The sequence below is a fragment of the Pelodiscus sinensis genome, chromosome 2, assembly GCF_049634645.1.
Source record: "Pelodiscus sinensis isolate JC-2024 chromosome 2, ASM4963464v1, whole genome shotgun sequence".
In the NCBI taxonomy this organism is placed as follows: domain Eukaryota; kingdom Metazoa; phylum Chordata; order Testudines; family Trionychidae; genus Pelodiscus; species Pelodiscus sinensis.
In genome coordinates, this window is record NC_134712.1 from 125,128,111 (window position 1) to 125,146,685 (window position 18,575).

The 18,575-nt window shown below is 43.4% G+C and overlaps 2 protein-coding genes across 26 annotated transcripts in view; one reads left to right on the forward strand and one right to left on the reverse strand.

The window, feature by feature from the left end:
* The window catches only part of LOC142827203 (uncharacterized), a 40,630-nt gene extending 40,272 nt beyond the window's left edge, over window positions 1-358 (reverse strand). For 16 of the 23 annotated variants that reach the window (XR_012901745.1, XR_012901740.1, XR_012901743.1 and 13 more), the window contains exon 1: window positions 86-358. The gene's annotated coding sequence lies outside the window, so the exon portion shown is untranslated. Of the gene's footprint in view, window positions 1-81 lie in introns of all 23 variants that reach the window. The other 7 variants (XR_012901750.1, XR_012901738.1, XM_075921425.1 and 4 more) reach the window with 2 other exon arrangements.
* Window positions 1-18,575, forward strand: part of CDH10 (cadherin 10) — a 167,414-nt gene that overhangs the window by 27,409 nt on the left and 121,430 nt on the right. The gene's annotated exons all lie outside the window — the stretch shown is intronic.

An 18,575-nucleotide genomic window follows, 5' to 3' on the forward strand; every position in this document is an offset into this window, starting at 1 on the left:
GTAACCCTGGGGCAGATATGGAAAGTCATATATGATCTTATATTCATTCATTTTATGTTGAAATTGGGTTAAGAGACTTACTTACAGTTCGTGGATTGTGGTCTATTGAAAGATTGCTGGTCCCAGCTTGCTGTCTCTTTTACTCTGTTTCATTTGCAAAATTTAATTAAGCTAGCTAAAAATCCCCTTTGGCCTAGGGTTAGACAAAGTTTGGGGCTCTGCAGGTTGCTTTCATTAGAAGGTAACATTGTGCCTGGAGTCAGTTACCTTTGATGCAGTGCTGTTTCTTTACAAATGATGTACAAAGTCCTGTTTTCCTAAATACCAGAAAAATCAAACTGCCCTTATCTCTATGCCTTTTTCATCCACTGCTCAATCCAGACAAGTACTTTGCTCCTATATTTCAAATTCCTAATCAACCTTATATGTGCCTTTGATTGGGGGGAGAGGGGAAGTTGCATTTTGGATGTAGAAATACCCATACTAGCCCTGATTGAGATAGCATATTAACAATAGAAGTACAGCAAAAAGCTTCTTGCTCAAAAAACCTGCAGTGTAGACAAAGCCCCAGTGAAGTTCACTGTTCCATGCCGTGGCTGTTAGGCCACAGCAACCGATAAGAATAAGAGACCTCTAAAACATGGCTTGAGCACCTGCTGGCTTTTAGCTCAAAGGGTTGAGGCTCGTACACTATGCTCCTGAGGTCCCAGATTCAAATCCACCTAGTGGCAGTTACACTTGCATGTGCTGTATAGTTAGGCTAACCATCCATCCCAGCAAATCTGGGACAATTCCGATTTTTTAATCTCCTGTCCAGGTGTCTCCGTGAAGCACTGAAATATCCCAAAAAGCACCGAGACTCCAAACACAGCTGTGTGGTGCTATTTCCCCTCCCCCTCCTTCACTGGGGGAATAGGAGTCAGGGATACTTCTTGCTCAACAGGAGCAGTAGGAGGTGGTACCTGTTGGGAGCACGGGAAAGCAGATGATTTGTGAGGGCACTTGGAAGCCACATGGGGCTTAGTGGGCTGCAGGGTATGAGGGAAGTGCAGGGAACAGATGAGTGGCCCAGCTTGGCGGCAAGGGGAGGCCCAAGGAACCGGTGTGGGGCTCAGCTGGGCTGCGGGGGATGGAGGAGGCGCAGGGAACCAGCATGGGGTTCAGCTGGGCTGAAGAGGTGTGAATGATGGACACTCTTTGTGAGTCTTCCTCATCTAAGCAAATGATGATTTAAACAGTCTGTTAAGATGCCAAGTGAAAATACTTGGCGTGTCCACAGAAAGGCAGGATGTATCATCTCTCTACAGAGAGGGTTGTCATGACTTGTGTCTCTGGGTGAACAAGCCCTTTGTGAGTTCTGTGAAGAGGTGAGATGTTTTGACTTCCAGCTTCAAGGGATTTGTTTTTCTGTCTTTGGGCTGCACATTGTCTAGACCTGAATGGAGTTAGCTGTGACAACGCATTTCTGAGTTATTCTGACACACAAAGTGAAGCCTGTGCTAAAGACCCCACATCCAGTAAAAGAAAGTGCTGCTGTCAGAAGAAGTAAATTCAAAGTCTTTCCAGTTTTCTTCAAAGATCGCCTCTATCAGGCAGTTGGATTTTTACTAACTGGTCCCTTATATTTTTGAAGGGTGACTAAATGTTAATAGGATCTTCTTAGGTAATATCAACAGATGCCTTAGGCCAAATCCTAGCTTTAAATTTAAATATCATCTGGACCTTTGTAAGCAGGTTGGGAAGTGCTCTCATCTGGCAATCATTATTAGATATTATTTACATAATATAGGCATTGCTATCACGGTATTGACATATACACTTCTCAGTAGCTTTACATATACAATAGCCCAGACCCACTGAGCAATGTACCATTCAAGCAGTGATGGTGACATGGTCTTCTCCACCCAGTATGGTTAGTTCAGTATGGTCATTCTAGGTTGCGGAAATGGAGGACATTTGATAGTTTTGTGGTAACTTCAAAAAATGCAGTTGCAGTACATCTCATTAGGGATGTAAAATCCCATTCATCAGTTAACCGGTTAATGTTGAGTCACACTGGGGACACCACTAGCTCCCAGCCCCCCACTGAAGCAGCCCCTGTCCACAGCAGGCTGGACTACCCATGGAGAGAGGCTTCTTCGGACAGTGGGGGAGGGGGGCTCCTATAGTGCCCAAAAGGATCCCTATTGGTAGAGGACCGTGGGAAGAGTTCTTGGGTTGCATGACACCCTTTACTCTGGTCATGTGTCCATCTTGACCTGTTGAAGTACGACCCCAGGGGTGGGACTTCCCATGGCAGGTGGGCAGGCCTAAAGGGTCAGAAGTGTGGCTAATGTGTCCCTATTTTTGTTTCAGAAAATATGGTCACTGTATGTACAGTTCCTAGTATCCTGAGACTGTTACCAATAATTTTCTCAGAGGACTGGGCTGATAAATCTACAAATCATCACAAATTATCCTTTGTTAGTTTGATTTTGAGGATAGGACATACTCTAGTTGTTACAAACAACTCATAAAACAGAAGACTGTATGGAAAATTCCGTCTTTTTTATTGTAAATCTTCTTAAAGGATAATTTCTGAGTGGTATACATGCTGATAAAACAGCTCCTAATTAAAAGCAATATAGACTATAGTAACAGAAAATGTAAAGCTAATCTAGAGTAAGTGACCTACCATTTAGTCTCCTAGCAGGTTACTGCCAAGAAGTGGAGATTCATTGAAGGCATTAAAATAAGTAGCAATTTTAATTTTTGTTCCAGTAATACCTTTCTAAATTACAGAAGACCCTAACCCCTAATTAATTTCTCATTATAATGCACCACTATGAATCCCTACAAGTGGCCTCCACTTATAATCCATTAAAACATCAACACTTGACATAAACCATTAAAATATCAAAAAAAGTAGATGGTAAACACTAATATAAACTGTAGATAAATTAAGGAAGTCAGCAATTTGCAATGACTTCGAATTCTTCTCCTGACTTTTGTAAATCAGAAGTGAAAACTATTGAAATCAATGGGATTGTACTGCAGGAAAAATGGCATAAGATGAGACTCTCACAGGAGCAGCTTTCTTGTGAATAATGCCATTATTTGCAAAGATTTCTTTTTGTTGGGAATATATGTGATTTATAATTTCCCAGAGAAATTCTGTAAACTTCATTGTCATATGTAAGAGCATAATATTATTGAACTTGAGCCTGCATTGTTTGTTCTTCGCTACATGATGCAATGCCTTTAAAATTCTCCTAATATGAGCATTGTTGCTTGCTTATTTCATCTTGCTTACAAGGCAAGCAAAAAAAAAAGTGCTGGACTTCTGTTTTGTTTATAGATTATTATAAGATCAATAGGAGTGCCGTTTAAGGTCCCCACATCCCTCCAATAAAAATTCCCATTTAGAGAAACACCAATTGGACCTTGTTTACTGAGAGAGTCACCCAAGGCCCTTTACTCTTCTACTTCTTTGAGAGCAGCTGTGAATTGCCTGATGCACTTTTATTGTCTGTGGCTACAAGTGACCAGTTCTGAGTGGTGGATGATTCTGAAGAAAGGAATGGTGTAAAGTGTATAATAATTCAGCAGGAACTAGACAGACTGGGTGAGGTAATATCTTTTTATTGGACAAGCTTCTGTTGGTAAGCAAGGCAAGAATGCAAGCATATATAGAAAATTCCACTAATTGAAAGGTGGAAGCACTGCAGAGGACAATCCCCTATTACATGGGTTCATCAAGTATGTTCTCATGTTGGACTCTTGGCCTGACAAGTCCTTGAAGCCACATAGGAATAGATCAAATGGTAAATGATTGCTATGGCTGACCATTTGGCCAAGTGTGGAAGAAGATTCACTGTGGAATTAAATTACCCTCTTTTTTTTAAGAGTTGTTTGCAAGAATGCCAAAATAAAACATTTAGCCTTAAAGAATGTGATCATTTTAGAGTTGGTGAAAGGTACTCGGAATCAGGAATACAGTGCCACTGCTCTTAAAAGGATACTAAACAGTTATTGAGTATCAGAGGGGTAGCCGTGTTAGTCTGAATCTGCAAAAGCGACGAAGAGTCCTGTGGCACCTTATAGACTAACTGAAGTGTAGGAGCATAAGCTTTCGTGGGCAAAGACCCACTTCGTCAGATGCATCTGACGAAGTGGGTCTTTGCCCACGAAAGCTTATGCTCCTACACTTCAGTTAGTCTATAAGGTGCCACAGGACTCTTCGTCGCTTTAACAGTTATTGAGTAAGCCGTTCTTGATAGAAGACAGGGATGTTAGATATCATTGTAATTGAATAGTCAGGGCTTGACAAATAATGCAATCTACTCACCTGTGGCGAGTAGATTGCAACTCGGAAGAACCGGGTTTGAGCGATCTGCGCATGCGCAGAACGATCTGCACATGCGCAGATTGCCGGACAGCGCGGCTGGCGAGCACTGTGAATAGTCATGTAACTACATCAAATCTTAGCATTTACACAACTATTCAATAGTCCCTGGAGGTGGGGCCAGCAGCCAGTGGAAAGGCAGAAGCCAATTTAAAAACAAGTTCCCTGCCCAGACTAGGGATGTAAGCCTCTAGTCAAGTAGTCGACTACCCGATAAGCATAGGCTCTATCAGAGACAGCAAGGGGTGGAGGAAGTAGGAACTGATGCTTTTAAGATGGCTCCCCTAGCACCGTCCCTGCAGTGTGGGGGGCAGGAGAGGAAGAGCCACGGCTTTCCTGGAGAGTAAACCCTGCTGCTGCTCTGCACTTTAAATGTAGTAAGACCTAGCAGACCTTTACTACATTTAAAGTGTAGAGCCACAGCAGGAGCACCACCCACATTGACTAATCAAATAGTGGATGGAAATTCTGTCCACTACTCAATTAGTCAATTAACTGACAATATCCCTAGCCCAGACTGGCTGCCTGACACCCCGTGCTGCTGCCTCTGATACAGAGCAGTGCAGGGTGGAAGCAGTCCCTGTCCTTGGGGGGGGGGGGTCCAAGCTCCCCCCAGCACTGGCTCTTCCTGCCCCTGACAGCTTTTTTTGTAGGAAGCAGTGGGGGGGGGGGGCAGGTGGGTCTATGGAGCCCATACCCATGGAGAGCCATCTAAAAGCCAGTTCCCCATGTCTACTGGCTCCAGCCTACCCCCCAGGCAGCAGCATGGGGATGGGTGTGGGCAGGCGGATTCGGTGCTTGTGGGGAGCTGGCTTTAAAGCCAGCTTCCCATGGACCCAGGCACCCACTCCCCTCCGCCTTGCTGTCTTTGATACAGGGGCAGTGGGGTAGGGGGGAATGTGAGTAGTCAACAGGAATAATCTATAAACCCAGGCTTTTTGGTTAATCATGTAGTCATCTACACAGTGACATCCCTAATAGAAGACTGATAAAATTAAAAGCTAAGAGGGAACAAATCATGGTTATTCAGTACAATGGATAATGTTTAATGTAATATTTACTAAGTCATGAGAGTGAATAATGTATATTAAACAGATATGAAAATACCAGCATTGAACGAAAAATAATGGAGAATAAATACGAGAGAGCAAAGGAAGAGTTCCTCCTTATTTTTTTTCAGAAAATTAGAAAGGCTTAACCAGCTTCATCAGAGGCAAGCATTACCGTAAAATCTTGAGTATAATGCACACTTACCTTTTAAATGTCAGAAACCCTAAATAAACTGAACTCTTATCTATAGTGCGCACCCCGACTATATTTTGTCTTGCCTTTTTGTATTGCCAGGTAATCACGCATGAGCGCACGAGTATATAGTGTGCGGCATTCCATGCTCTCTTTGGGATGTCATGAGTTGTTGGCAATCTTACACGACCGCTGAAAAACTGAAAGTTGTTAGCTATGCTGAGGCTCATGGCAACAGAGCTGCCAGCTGTGAATTTGATAACATAGCAGAGTCTAACATTTGGCTTTGGAGACGGCAGAAAGATTGCCTGCAAGCACTGCCTAGGATGAAGATGGCTGAGTGAGGTAAAAGTGCTGCATATCCTGAGTTGGAGGCCAAGCTGGTTGAATGGATTGCTGAGCGTAGTCAGCAAGGCGGTAGTGTTAGCATTGTAGAGATTAGAATGAAGGCTTTGACCATTGCTAAAATGTATGCTAACACAGCTGGGTTTAAAGCTTCAAATGGCTGGGATGATCGGTTCATGAATCGCCGTGGCTATCGGTCCGACGCTGAACAACAATCGCGCAGAAGCTACCAATGGACTCAGACACCAAGTTACTGCAATTCCAAAAGTTTATCATAAAGCTACGGAAGCAACACTGCTACGACCTTTCATTAATTGGTAATGCAGATCAGACACCATTAAATTTCGATAATCCCTTTGACAGAATGCTTGAACTGAAAGGTGCCAAGACAGTCTCCATTGCTACCACAGGCCATGAAAAGTCTAGGTTTACCATAATGCTTGCTTGCATGTCTGACGGAATGAAGTTGCCTCCTTATATTGTGTTCAAGCGCAAGACAATGCCAAGGAATGTAATCTTCCCAAACATTGTTCACATGCATGTTCACCCTAAAGGCTGGATTGAAGAAGTTTTAATGCTTGATTGGCTACAGACGGTTTGGGCAAAGCGGCCAGGTGGACTTATGAGAAAGTGGTCTCTAATAGTTTTGGATGCATTTCGGTGTCATCATATGCCATCCGTCAAGAAAAGGCTTCAGTAGGACAAAACAGACTTGGCAATTATTCCTGGTGGAATGACCAAAATGTTGCAGCCTCTTGATGTGACAGTTCACAAGCCAATGAAAGATACACTACTTAGGAAATGGAACACCTGGTTGGTGGAAGGTGAACATACATTTACTGCAGGTGGACGTATGCAAACACCAATGCTGCAAGATGTTACCCAGTGGATAGCGGATGTCTGGCTTGAACTTGATCTTGCTAAAATAAGGAAGGGGTTTCTGAAATGCAGCATCTCTAATGCTATGGATGGCAGCGAGGATGATGCCCTGTGGATGAATCCTAGCTACGATGAATCGGCCGAGGGCGAATTACTGGTATGCAAAGATGACGATGATTTGTATTACCTGGATGAAGATGGCAAGGACTATACCCCGGAAGATATTGCTCAACTGTTCAAGGAAGATTCTAACAAAAGTGAATTCGAGGGCTTTAAAGATGAGTAGATGATCAATTAACATACCAGTATTTGCTTGTTTGCGCTGCAGTGTTGATTTCATTTGTTTAACGTACCTTTTTGAAACTGTGTATGTAGTTGCTTGTTGATGCTAATAAAAATCAACTTAACCTCTGGTGTCCTGTAATTAATTAATTGCCGCATAACTGCCAAATGAAAACTTAAAAAAAACAAACCCTATGGATAATGAAGCAAAATGCAGGACAATATAGCACTTTAAAGACTAACAAGATGGTTTATTAGATGATGAGCTTTCGTGGGCCAGACCCACTTCCTCAGATCAAATAGTGGAAGAAAGTAGTCACAACCATATATACCAAAGGATAGAATTTAAAAAAATGAACAAATATGAAAAGGACAAATCACATTGCAGAACAGAAGGGGGATGCGGGGGGGTGGGAAGGGGGAGGAAGGAAGGTAAGTGTCTGTGAATTGCTGATATTAAAGGTAGGGAGAGTGGGATGTTTGTGAGTTAATGGTATTACAGGTGATAATTGGGGAAACTGTCTTGGTAATGGGTGAGAAAGTTCAAAGACTTGTTAAGTCCCTGTTGGTAAGTGTCGAATTTTAACATGAATGACAGTTCAGAGGATTCCCTTTCAAGTGCAGATGTAAAAGGTCTTTGTAGCAGAATGCAGGTGGCTAAGTCATTTAGAGAGTGTCCTTTCTGGTTAAAGTGGCAAGAAACTGTTTTCTCTTTGTGATCTTGTCTGATATCTGTTTTGTGGGCATTAATCCTTTGGCGAAGTGTCTGAGATGTTTGTCCAATGTACATAGCAGACGGACACTTTCGGCACATGATAGCATAGATTATATTTCTGGATGCGCAGGAATATGTGTTCTTGATCTTATAGCTCACTTGGTTAGGTCCAATAATGGTATCAGCAGAATGAATATGTGGACAAAGCTGGCAACGGGGTTTGTTGCAAGGGAAGGTACCAGGGTTGGTATTAGTGTGGTATGTCCTGTGGTGGTTGGTAAGAATCATCTTGAGGTTAGGTGGTTGTCTATAGGAGACTATGGGTCTGTCTCCCAGAGCCTCTTTGAGTATGGTATCCTGTTCCAATATAGGCTGTAGTTTATTGATAATGTGTTGGACAGGTTTAAGTTGGGGGTTGTAGGTGATGACAAGTGGTGTTCTATTGTTGGTTTTCTTGGGTCTGTCTTGAAGTAGATGGTTTCTAGGTATTCGTCTGGCTCTTTCAATTTGCTTTTTTGTTTCTCTGGGTGGGTAGTTGAGATTTATAAATGCTTGGTAGAGATCCTGAAGCTTCTGGTCTCTGTCAGTGGGGTTAGAGCAGATGCGGTTGTATCGAAGGGCTTGGCTATAGACGATGGATCGTGTGGTGTGTTCTGGATGGGAGCTGGATGCATGTAGGTAACTGTATGAGTCAGTGGGTTTTCTGTAGAGAGTGGTGTCTAATTTTCCATTGTTGATTTGTACGGTGGTGTCCAGGAAGTGGATCTCTCGTGTAGAATGGTCCAGGCTGAGGTTGATGGTGGGGTGTAGGTTGTTGAAATCTCTGTGGAATATCTCCAGTGTTTCTTGGCCATGTGTCCAGATCATAAAGATGTCATCGATGTACCGTAGGTAGAGGAGGGGTGAAAGGGGACGGGAGTTGAGGAAACGTTGTTCTAGGTCAGCCATAAAGATGTTAGCATACTGTGGGGCCATGCGTGTACCCATGGCTGTGCCGCTGATCTGGAGGTATAAGTTGTTCTCAAACCGGAAATAATTGTGGGTGAGAACAAAGTTACATAGGTCTGCTATCAGGTTGGCAGTAGTGTCCTCTGGGATAGTGTTTCTAATTGCTTGTAATCCGTCTTCATGTGGGATGTTGGTATATAGAGCTTCTACATCCATGGTGGCAAGGATGGTATTATTGGGGAGGTTATCGATGTTTTGTAGTTTCCTTAGGAAGTCAGTAGTGTCTCGGAGATAGCTGGGGGTATTGGTTACGAAGGGTTTGAGAAGAGTGTCTACATAGCTGGATAGACCAGTAGTGAGCGTGCCAATACCAGAGATGATGGGACGTCCGGGGTGCCCAGGTTTATGGATCTTGGGAAGTAGATAGAACAATCCTGGTCGGGGGTCAGAAGGTGATTCTGTGAGGATTTGTTCCCGAGTAGCTGTGGGGAGGCTTTTAAGGAGACAGTGTAGTTTCTTTTGGTAGTCCAAGGTGGGATCAGAGGGGAGAGGTTTGTAAAATGTGGTGTTCGAGAGTTGTCTGGTTGCCTCCTGGTTATAGTCGGCCTTATTCATAATGACCACAGCACCCCCTTTGTCAGCTGGTTTGATTACAATGTCCAGGTTGTTTTTGAGACTCTGGATGGCATGGTGTTCAGCGCGACTAAGATTGTGTGTCGCTTGTTGTCGTTTGCGAATAATGTCAGTCTGTGCGTTGTTGCGGAAGCTGTGTATATAGAAATCCAGATTGTAATTCCGACCGTCAGGGGGAGTCCATATAGAATTATTTTTCCTTTGGTGTTGGTAGGGGGGATCTGGTAGGTCAGATTGATGTTCAGTGGTGGTTTGGAAATATTCTCGGAGACGGAGGCGGCGAAAAAAAGCCTCAAGGTCACCACAAAATTGTATCCAGTTTGTGGGGGACGTGGGGCAGAAAGAGAGACCCCGGGACAAGACAGACTCTTCTGCTGGATTGAGTTTGTAGCTGGAGAGGTTAACAATATTATCCGGTGGGTTGAGGCAGTTGCTGTTGTAGCCAGTGGTATGGAGCAGGTTAGAAAATTTATTGTCTTTTCTTTGTTGTAGGGAATAGAAGTGTGTATAGTAGATTTCTTGTCTGGTGGAACAAAACTCTTGCAAGGTGTCAGTCGGTGTGGATGTTTGTCTTGAGATGAGACGATCTAAGTTAGAAATGTCATTCTTGATGGTTTTCTGTTTCTTGTATAAAATACTTATCAGGTGGTTTCTTAATTTCTTGGATAGTGTGAGGCAGAGTCTTTCACTGTAGTCAGTGAAGTATGTTGATCTTAGTGGATTGTTCACTTTCAGTCCTTTGGGTACGATGTCCATTTTCTTGCACTTGGATAGAAAGATGATGTCTGTCTGTCTATCTGTGCGAGTTTCTTCATATGGTTGATGGATTTCCATTCCAAACGGCTAAATGTAGTGCCTTGCATGTAGAATAGTGATAGAAATGTAGCCGTGTTAGTCTGGGGTAGTTGAAGCAAAATGCAGGACAATATAGCACTTTAAAGACTAACAAGATGGTTTATTAGATGATGAGCTTTCGTGGGCCAGACCCACTTCCTCAGATCAAATAGTGGAAGAAAGTAGTCACAACCATATATACCAAAGGATAGAATTTAAAAAAATGAACAAATATGAAAAGGACAAATCACATTGCAGAACAGAAGGGGGATGCGGGGGGGTGGGAAGGGGGAGGAAGGAAGGTAAGTGTCTGTGAATTGCTGATATTAAAGGTAGGGAGAGTGGGATGTTTGTGAGTTAATGGTATTACAGGTGATAATTGGGGAAACTGTCTTGGTAATGGGTGAGAAAGTTCAAAGACTTGTTAAGTCCCTGTTGGTAAGTGTCGAATTTTAACATGAATGACAGTTCAGAGGATTCCCTTTCAAGTGCAGATGTAAAAGGTCTTTGTAGCAGAATGCAGGTGGCTAAGTCATTTAGAGAGTGTCCTTTCTGGTTAAAGTGGCAAGAAACTGTTTTCTCTTTGTGATCTTGTCTGATATCTGTTTTGTGGGCATTAATCCTTTGGCGAAGTGTCTGAGATGTTTGTCCAATGTACATAGCAGACGGACACTTTCGGCACATGATAGCATAGATTATATTTATGGATAATGCACACCCTGACTTTAATGCTAAAAAAACCCAGGAAAAAGTGCGCATTATACTCGAGATTTTACGATAAGTAACATTCAGTTCAGCACTAGCTATGCAATATTGCCTGCAAATTTACCGTGTTCCTTAATAGAAAACACAGTTGCCAGTTACAGCTGTGGTCAAATAAAAGGGTAATAAAAAAAAGGTTAACTTCTGTCTCCAAGGAAATTCTAACCTATAACTCGCAGTCCTGTCATCCATTTTCTGGTGCACCAGCTGCTTCTTGTAAAAGTAGAAAAAATTAGCTTTATTTTCTGACATATCTCCAATACAGGAATTGTATGTGAAACTTCTCAGATCATCTACAAATGACAATGAGACATCAAAACAAGCTGCATTTTATTCCAGAGCGATAGGTTTTCATACTGTTCATACTGTGCAGACAATACTCCCCACACAGTTCTGGCAAAAAAGTGGAAGGCATTTAAATAGTGTCATCAAAAGAAAAGTAAAATTCTGCCACTGTTGTGTTGTCATAATACACTATGTTGGGAAAACAGTTTCAGTGCTGAAAGGGGAAAAAGAAAGAAAGAGAGCGAGAGCGAGAGAGAGAATTCTGCTTGTGGAAAGAATTATAGCCAAAATGTTCATGTTCAAAAATTTAGGAGCTTCGGAGGTAGCCAAGTTAGTGTGTACAGGATAAATTTAAGAAAAACAACAAATAGTCTGGTAGCACTTTAAAAACTAACAAAACGTGTAGATGGTATGAGCTTTTGTGGGCTCAGCCCACTTCTTCAGATGACTGGAGTGTCAGACTACAGTGAGAGATTATGCCATATACTTTCCAAAAAACTGAGGAACCACCTGATCAGCATCCTGAACAGCAAACAGGAAAACATCAAAAAAGAGCTCTCCAATCTGGAGTCTCTCATAAAACACCAACCTTCTGCACAAGTGGACATTACTAAAATAAGACAGGAGATCTATATTACACACTTCACTTCTCTTCAGAGGAAAAAGGACTTTAAGCTGTCTAAAATCCTACCTGCCACATGGGGCCACAACAGTGGTACCCCTAACTCACCCAGCAATATCGTCAATCTCTCCAACTACACACTCAGCTCGGCAGAAGAATCTGTTCTATCTCGGGGACTTTCTTTTTGCCCCGCCGCCCCCACTAACATGATTCAGTTCTGCGGTGATCTGGAAGCCTACTTTCGCCGTCTCCATCTCAAGGAATACTTCCAACACAACACTGAACAGTGCACTGACACACAGATACCTTCCCACCAACAGCACAAGAAGAAGAACTCCACATGGACTCCTCCTGAGGGCTGAAATGACAGTCTGGACCTCTACATAGAATGCTTCCACCGACGTGCAGAGGCACAAACTGTGGAAAAACAGCATCACTTGCCTGGTAACCTCAGTCGTGCAGAACGCAATGCCATCCACAGCCTCCGGAACAACTCTGACATTATAATCAAAGAGGCTGACAAAGGAGGTGCTGTTGTCATCATGAACAGGCCTGACTACCTAAAGGAGACTGCCAGACAGCTCTCCAATACCAAATTCTACAGGCCTCTTTCCTCAGGTCCCACTAAGGAATACACTAAGAAACTGCACCATCTGCTCAGGACACTCCCTAAACAAACACAGGAACAAATCGACACACCTTTAGAGCCCCGACCAGGGTTGTTCTATCTATTACCCAAGATCCACAAACCTGGAAATCCCGGACGCTCCATCATCTCGGGCATTGGCACTCTCACTGAAGGACTGTCTGGCTATGTGGACTCTCTGCTCAGACCCTACGCCACCAGCACTCCCAGTTACCTTCGTGACACTACGGATTTCCTGAGAAAACTACAGTGCATAGGTGATCTTCCAGAAAACACCATCCTAGCCACCATGGATGTAGAGGCTCTCTACACAAACATTCCACATGCAGATGGAGTACAAGCTGTCAGGAACAGTATTCCTGATGATGCCACAGCACAACTGGTGGCTGAACTCTGTGAATTTATCCTCACACACAACTATTTCAGATTTGGTGACAACATATACCTCCAGACCAGTGGCACTGCTATGGGCACCCGCATGGCCCCACAAAACGCCAACATTTTTATGGCTGACCTGGAACAAAGCTTCCTCAGCTCTCGTCCACTTACACCCCTTCTCTACCTACGCTATATCGATGACATCTTCATCATCTGGACCCATGGGAAGGAGACTCTGGAAGAATTTCACCATGATTTCAACAGCTTCCACCCCACCATCAACCTCAGCATGGACCAATCTACACGGGAGGTCCATTTCCTGGACACCACAATACAAATAAGTGACGGTCATATCAATACCACCCTATACCAAAAACCTACCGACCGCTATACTTACCTGCATGCCTCCAGTTTCCATCCCGGACACACCACTCGATCCATTGTTTACAGCCAAGCACTGAGGTACAACCGCATATGCTCCACCCCCTCAGACAGAGACCTACACCTACAAGATCTTCAACAAGCATTCTGTAAACTGCGATACCCATACGAGGAAGTGAGGAGACAGATCGACAGAGCCAGATGTGTACCCAGAAGCCTCCTGCTACGAGACAAGCCCAAGAAAGAAACCAACAGAACACCACTGGCCATCACCTACAGTCCCCAGCTAAAACCTCTCCAACGCATCATTAGTGATCTACAACCCATCCTGGACAATGATCCCTCGCTTTCACAGGCCTTGGGAGGTAGGCCGGTCCTTGCCCACAGGCAACCCGCCAACCTGAAGCATATTCTCACCAGCAACTACACACCGCACCATAATAACTCGAACTCAGGAACCAATCCTTGCAACAAACCTCGGTGCCAACTCTGCCCACATATATACACCAGCAACACCATCACAGGACCTAACCAGATCAGCTATACTGTCACTGGTACATTCTCCTGCACATCTACCAATGTAATATATGCCATCATGTGCCAACAATGCCCCACTGCTATATACATCGGCCAAACTGGACAGTCCCTACGTAAAAGAATCAATGGACACAAATCTGATATTAGGAATGGCAACATAGAAAAACCTGTAGGGGAACACTTCAATCTTCCTGGACACACAATTGCAGATCTAAAAGTAGCCATCCTGCAGTAAAAAAACTTCAGGACCAGACTTCAAAGAGAAACTGCTGAGCTACAGTTCATCTTTAAGTTTGACACAATCAACTCTGGATTAAACAAACACTGTGAATGGCTTGCTAACTACAAAAGCAGCTTCTGCTCTCTTGGAATTCACACCTCCAGATCAGCTGCTAGAAGTGGGCCTCATTCTCCTTGATTGGATCCACCTCGTCATCTCCAGCCTGATCCTGGCCTGCATATTTATACCTGCCTCTGTAAATTTCCACTACATGCATCTGACGAAGTGGGTCTTTGCCTACGAAAGCTTATGCTCCTACACTTCAGTTAGTCTATAAGGTGCCACAGGACTCCTCGTCTCTTTTGCAGATTTATTTAGAAACTCAATGTTCAACACTCCAGTCATCTGAAGAAATGGGCTATGTCCACGAAAGCTCATGATACCATCTACATGTTCTGTTATTCTTTAAAGTGCTACCAGACTATTTGTTGGTTTTTTTAAGTTTATCCAAAAATTTAGGGTACCTCAGTTTTAGGATGCCAAAACAGACATACACAAGCTCTCAAATTCCAAGGAATTAAGTATGCAGGATTCAGATGAAGTTAGTAGGAATCACTCATGTTCAACACTTAATAATCATCATTTCTTGGATGTTTCAAGATTGCTACCCCTTTCCCTAGGCTTTATAGCCAAACCAGCAGCCTCAGTCACAGTTTCAAGCACTGCCTACAAATCTATTTTTATCATGCTAGCATGAGCCTGGGTCTGTTGACCTTGCTGCCATGGACTATGTAGATGTATCCCAAACCTTCTGCTATATTTTATACCCCCATGCAGTACAATACAGTGCTGAATGGCAAATTACATAGAACCACAACTATAGATGAAGCTGTGTCCACAAGTTGCTGTTGCGACACTCATTAAACAGTGACTCCAGTTAGGCAGATAAAACAGACTTATCTGGAAGATAACTTTCTGCCATTTGAAGAGTTCACTCTTCTGCAGAATCATCCTGCTCCATTAGGGTATGTCTACACTAGCCCCCTAGATGGATCTAGGGAGGCTAATGAGAGCGACTGAAATTGCAAATCAAGCCCAGGATTTAAATATCCCGCGCTTGATTTTCATGTTCCCGGCCAGTCGCCATTTTAGAAATTGACTAGCCTGAAGTAACTGCCTGCGTCTACATGCAGCAGTGAAACGGGATTCCAATTTAAAGCCCTAACTTGAATTAGCTGGTATTCCTCCTGCAATGAGGTTTACCAGCTAATTCGATTTAGGGGCTTTAAATCGGAATCCCGTTTCACTGCCGCATGTAGATGCGGGAATTACTTCGGGCTAGTCAATTTCTAAAATGGCGACCAGCCGGGAACATGCAAATCAAGCGCGGGATATTTACATCCCAGGCTTGATTTGCAATTTCGGTCACCCTCTTTAGCCTCCCTAGATCCATCTAGGGGGCTAATGTAGATGTACCTTTACATCACAGAAAATCCAAAGGTCTGCAAATTGCCCCTCAAGAGTCATTCTATCAAGTTATTAAACTCACATTGGTTAAATAATTTAATCAATGAGTTATTTCTACTAGGTTTGGGTATGTCTACACTACCCTCCTAGTTCGAACTAGGAGGGTAATGTAGGCATACCGCACTTGCAAATGAAGCCCGGGATTTGAATTTCCCGGGCTTCATTTGCATAAGCGGGGAGCCGCCATTTTTAAAACCCCGCTGGTTCGAACCCCGTGCAGCACGGCTACACGGGGCACGAACTAGGTAGTTCGAACTAGGAAGCCTAGTTCGAACTACCTAGTTCGTGCTCCGTGTAGCCGTGCTGCACGGGGTTCGAACCAGCGGGGTTTTAAAAATGGCGGCTCCCCGCTTATGCAAATGAAGCCCGGGAAATTCAAATCCCGGGCTTCATTTGCAAGTGCGGTATGCCTACATTACCCCGCTAGTTCGAAGTAGTGGGGTAATGTAGACATACCCTTTCTTACTATTCTTAGGTAATATACAGAGTGGAAAATTATTATGATTTTGAGTTTTATTAACAAAACACTTTTGAAAGCAGATGAGAAATTACAGAAAGCAAAATCAAAATGGTTAAATCGTAGTGCTCACAATATACAAAAATAAAACTCAAGATGGGATCTTATCATTGTCAAGAGATAAATAAATTAGACTTAAAGTTTTATTGTAATCTTATCACAAATTTTTATTCTTGTTTTGTTACCTGTTCTTGTTTTGGTACCAACATGGAACTATGGAGCCATAAATGTAGATCTTATTTACTTACTATAAGATTTGTATGACAGTGGAATTATGAGACAGCTTGTCTCAGGTCAACTAAAGTAGAGTTTATAAAATGAGGCCAGTTAGCAAATGTCTACACTGCAGTGTTATTTCGAAATAGCTTATTTCGAAAAATCTTATTTTGAAATAATGTGTCTACACACAAAATGCATTTTGAAATAGCATTTTGCTATTTCAAAATAGCCCGTCCACACTGAATGGACTCTGAATCACATTTAAGTCTGGCCGGAACCAGTTCCAGCAGGGCACAAGGTCAGGACTTACTGTGTGGAGTTGTCCCTGGGCACTCTGGTGCTTCTCGTGGATGCGTTGCTACCAGCCTGGCTGCACTTTCTGCAGGCTGCCATCTGGGAGGTCCATCGGGGGGCTGACAGTATCCAGGAGGCCCTGCGGGAGAGCTTCCACCCTGAGGAGCACTCAGAGCCTCCCTAGTCTGCCCCACTGGGGTCTTGTGCCTCATTCCTCCCTCACGTCCTTCCACTTACCCCTCCCTAACCCCCCCTTCCTGATGAAAATAAAATACACGTATTTTCATGAACACAAACTCTCTTTATTTAACAAAACTGGGGGGAGGGAATGAAACTCTGGTGAGACTGGGGAAAGGAGGCAGGAGAGAGCGTGGGAGAGGGGAGGGGGGAAACCTGGGAGGAGAGAGCTGGAAGGGGGAAGCAAGGGGAAGAAGGGGGAGGGGAAGCTCAGGGCTCAGGGTTGGGGGTCTCGCTGGATCAACTTGATTGTCATGCAAACCTGCTCCTGGGTTTGTTTGTGGCCTTTGGTGGCCAGCCTGGCAGCTATCCTGCCATAGATGGCTGTGTTTCTCCATCTAGTTTGGAGATCATGGACATTGGGTGCATCCCCCCCAAACCTGAATAAGGTCCATGATCTCCACCCTGGTCCAGGAAGGTGCCCATCTTCTCTGGACCCTGGCAGGCTCCTGGGAGCTGGCATACTGCTCTTGGGGAGCAGTGAAGGGCTGGCTGCCAGTAGTTTGCGGCTCATGTTTGGGGGCCACTGGGTCAGGGGCAGTGACTGCTGGCTCTGGGCTGGCAGGCTTGGAACTGGCACAGACACTGTGGCGAGAGTCTACCCCTTTAAGGGCTCTGGGGAGGAGGGAAGAGAGAAAAGTGTTCTTGGTTGATGTTGGAGTGGCCACCAGGGCACCCTGGGGAAGGCTGTAGGCCCCCTATTTCGAAATAAGTGTCTACACAGCACTTATTTCAAAATAGCTATTTTGAATTTGGTGTTATTCCTCATAGAATGAGGTTTACCAAATTCAAAATAAGCGCTCTGCTATTTTGAAATAAATTCGAAATAGCGGTTTGGCTGTGTAGACACTAGGAAAGTTATTTCAAAATAAGGGCTCTTATTTGGAAATAACTTTGCTGTATAGACATACCCTTATTTAATTATTAAAGAATGTCAATTAAGCAAAATGACCTTGCTGTTGTCTGTCATACCCAAGATTTGCAACTTATGCATGCACGACTATCACACGTTAAACACAAAACAAAATATGCAGCTAATGATTTTGACACTATTCTAATTTCTCTAGAGTTTCTTCAGTATTGTGTAAGCCTTTTATCCAAAGATTCAGTGGTAAAATCTTTAGCTTACAAGCCAGTTCAAAGCTCCTTCCTCTTTTTGTCTAAGAAGCCATAAATTCTCTTGATCTCAAAATCCATGTGATTTTTTTAGCATGAAATCCTTGAAGCACTCAGGATTTAAGGTTTCTTTTGCTCTATAGGGACATAGTTTCCTATAACAAAGAGTAGTAGGCTTAATTAATGTATTGAGTTTTTCCAGTCTTGATGATCACAGTTATTTATTGATTTAATATAACTCTAGGTAACCATGAGTGAACTAGTTAGTGATGTATATGTAATCCTACATTTTAGTCATTCAGAGGTTTCTTATTCAGGTATCTATTTTCTCAGAAGACTTATTTAGCTATAACCAAGTCAACACTATGGTAAACAATATGGCTATGTCTAGACTGCATCCCTTTTTCGTAAAAGGGATGCAAATTAGACGTATCGCAATTGCTAATGAAGAGGGGATTTAAATCTCCCCTGATTCATTAGCATAAAAATGGCTGCCACTTTTTTTCAGCATGGAGCTTTGTCGGAAAAAAGTGCCAGTCTAGACGCGGATCTTTCGGAAAATAAAGCCTTTT